Below are 2,946 nucleotides of genomic sequence, written 5' to 3' on the forward strand. Positions count from 1 at the left end.
TATACTGGCCTCTTAGTATTGGTGTCCATTTTGTGCTCTCATTAAATACATTTGCATTTTCTTTATCCAATTAATTGAAAATAAATAAATAAACATCCAACTCCTCATCGCTTGCGATGAGAAGTGTATTCTTCTGGGCGTATGCTTTAATATCTCTGCCCGATGCATTTTAATGTCTCCCCAGAGACCTTGTGAAAACGTCTTATTAAAGAGTCTGAGGAGAACTTTGCACCAATTAAAAAAAGGGCCGAATCCAAAAGCCTCCGTGGAGAGAGAGCAGAAGGTTCTGCGCTCCGACTGCTTCGTTTGCTGCCTGTTTCTTAATCCTCCAGCAGTTATATCTGTGAATTACCCAATTTAATGGTGGCTTGAGTCTTAATTAAAAGAGGGGAATCTCGCGTGCGGCTTGGCTGAGGAACCCTGACAGACTGCTTGGGCGTCCATGCGGCTTAGGGTTAGGGTTAGGGCGGGTACCCCTCATGTACCCCACAACCCTCCATCAGTAGGGCTCCTGTACCCCTTAGGGTTAGGGTTAGGGTGGGTACCCCCATTGTACCCCACAACCCCTTCAGTAGGACTCCTGTACCCCTTGACCCGCACAACCAACCGGCAACCAACATACTTATCGTCTTCGTCCTTGTCTCCATCTTCCTCTTCTTCAGTCCTTTGAGGCTCAGAGTTTTGTGGTTTTAAGTACTTCATGTATTTCGTACGGATTACATTAGTGTCAAAACCTTCCCAGGATTCTACGTCACTAATCGACCGTCTGCCTGTAGAGGACGGAGACGGCACCTCCCTTCTCACCCTCACTTTTAAACTACGCCCTCATTAAGGACCTCCACCCTAAGCGTCCCGGCCCCAGCGGTCCCATAACCGAGAGGGGGGGGGGGGGGGGGGGGGGGGGGGGGGGGGGGGGGGGGGGGGGGGGAGAGAGAGAGAGAGAGAGAGAGAGAGAGAGAGAGAGAGAGAGAGAGAGAGAGAGAGAGAGAGAGAGAGAGAGAGAGAGAGAGAGAGAGAGAGAGAGAGAGAGAGAGAGAGAGAGAGAGAGAGAGAGAGAGAGAGAGAGGTCCCAGCGCTCCAATAACCACGTCTTTTAATGTCGCCTCTGAAGACCGTTCACAGCCTACCCCTCCAGTCCTACCGCAGTGTGCAGCCTCTCTCCACCTCAGCCTGGGCTATCATGTTCATCATCAGTTCATCAGCCCAGCAGCCACAGGCACCAGACCCGGGCCCCCCCCCCCCCCCCCCCCCCCCCCCACCACCAGTGAACCCCCGCCACCAGCCAGTCCCATGCCGTTCCTGACACATCGATCGCCCCCCGCCTTCTGGCTTCCATTGATTCCAACATTAGTGGTAATGTATGCTGGTGGGCCGGGAGGGGAGAGGAGTGGGAGGAATGGGAGAACAGGGAGGGCGGATGAATCTCTTGCCGTGACCTTGCCGTAGACGTGATCCTTTTCAGCGGCCGCCACGGTGGATCGTGACGGGCAGGTGGCGTCTGTCGGCCAGCCGGCGGCGGGGACGTCGGCTGAATGCCGATGGCTCCGACCTGGACGCAGTTCAACCGCTGTGGTGACCTCTCCTGGGGAACGCGCCACGGCCTGCTTCTGGAACCTTCCTCCTCTATATCTCTACACGCCTCCTTCTGGAACATTCCTCACTAGATCTTTACAGGCTTCTGGAACCTTCCTCCGCTATATCTCTACAGGCTTCTGGAACCTTCCTCCTCTCTCTACACGCCTCCTTCTGGAACCTTCCTCCTCTATATCTCTACAGGCCTTAAGCCCAGTTCAGACCAAAGATTCACCTTGCAACGCCTTGCAACTCGCAACTCCTTGCAACGCCTTGCAACGCCTTGCAACGAGACGGGCTGCGACGTTCTAAAACTGGGCAGTTCACACTGGCTGCAACGCGCTGCAACGGGCTGCGACGCTAGGTGGTTTCCATAGCAACTGTGAACGCTCTGGCACATGCTGAGAGCCGCAACAGCATTATTTGCGTAGGTTAGGTTAGATTAGTTAGGTTTGCAATTAGTTTTATTTTTATTTTACTTGAGAGTAGTCTAGAGTTACTATGTCTTGTCATTCTCCACTACATCTGCATTGGAGTAAATAGCTGGAGCTTACAGTTAGTTTAGATTACCCGTTGTTGGATACATTGCATTTTCCGGTCATTTGTCGTCCTCATATCTGTATGTGCACACAATTATTCATGTCTGCAATCATCACAGAGTCCACAAGCAGCAGTTCGCAATTCCCGATGGGTCACAATTCATGACAGCAGACCGTCGAAATCTGCGACCACACTGTAAATGCGGGGAAAATGAGTCAAACTCCAACCAAATGTTTTCAGGTCATTTGTCGTCCTCATATTTGTATTTGGACACAATTATTCATGTCTGCGATCATCATAGAGTCCACAAGCAGCAGGTCACAATCCCCGATGGGTCACAATTCATGGCAGACCGTCGAAATCTGCGACCACACTGTAAATGCGGGGAAAATGAGTCAAACCCCAACCAAGTGTTTTCAGGTCATTTGTCGTCCTCATATCTGTATTTGGACACTATTATTCGTGTCTGCGATCATCACAGAGTCCACAAGCAACGCAGGTCGCAATCAACGATGCCACAATCAATCTAGCGCACCGTCGAATTCTGCGCCCACACTGTAAATGCAGGAAAAATGAGACAAACCCCAACCAAATCTTTTCAGGTCATTTGTCGTCCTCATATCTGTATTTGGACACAATTATTCGTCGTAGAATTCAGCAAGATTAAAAGTGCAAATACATCAACAAAATACGACAGTACGGTACCGGGACGGAGTAAGGCCGTGACGTACAAGTTGTTCTGTGCTGTGATTGGCTGAAGAGGAATAGTTAAATCGCCGCGTTCTAAAACTGGACCTTGCGATTTGACATGTTCAATCTCTGGCGACTCCTTGC

This window comes from Gadus morhua, chromosome 1, assembly GCF_902167405.1.
Source record: "Gadus morhua chromosome 1, gadMor3.0, whole genome shotgun sequence".
Lineage (NCBI taxonomy): Eukaryota > Metazoa > Chordata > Actinopteri > Gadiformes > Gadidae > Gadus > Gadus morhua.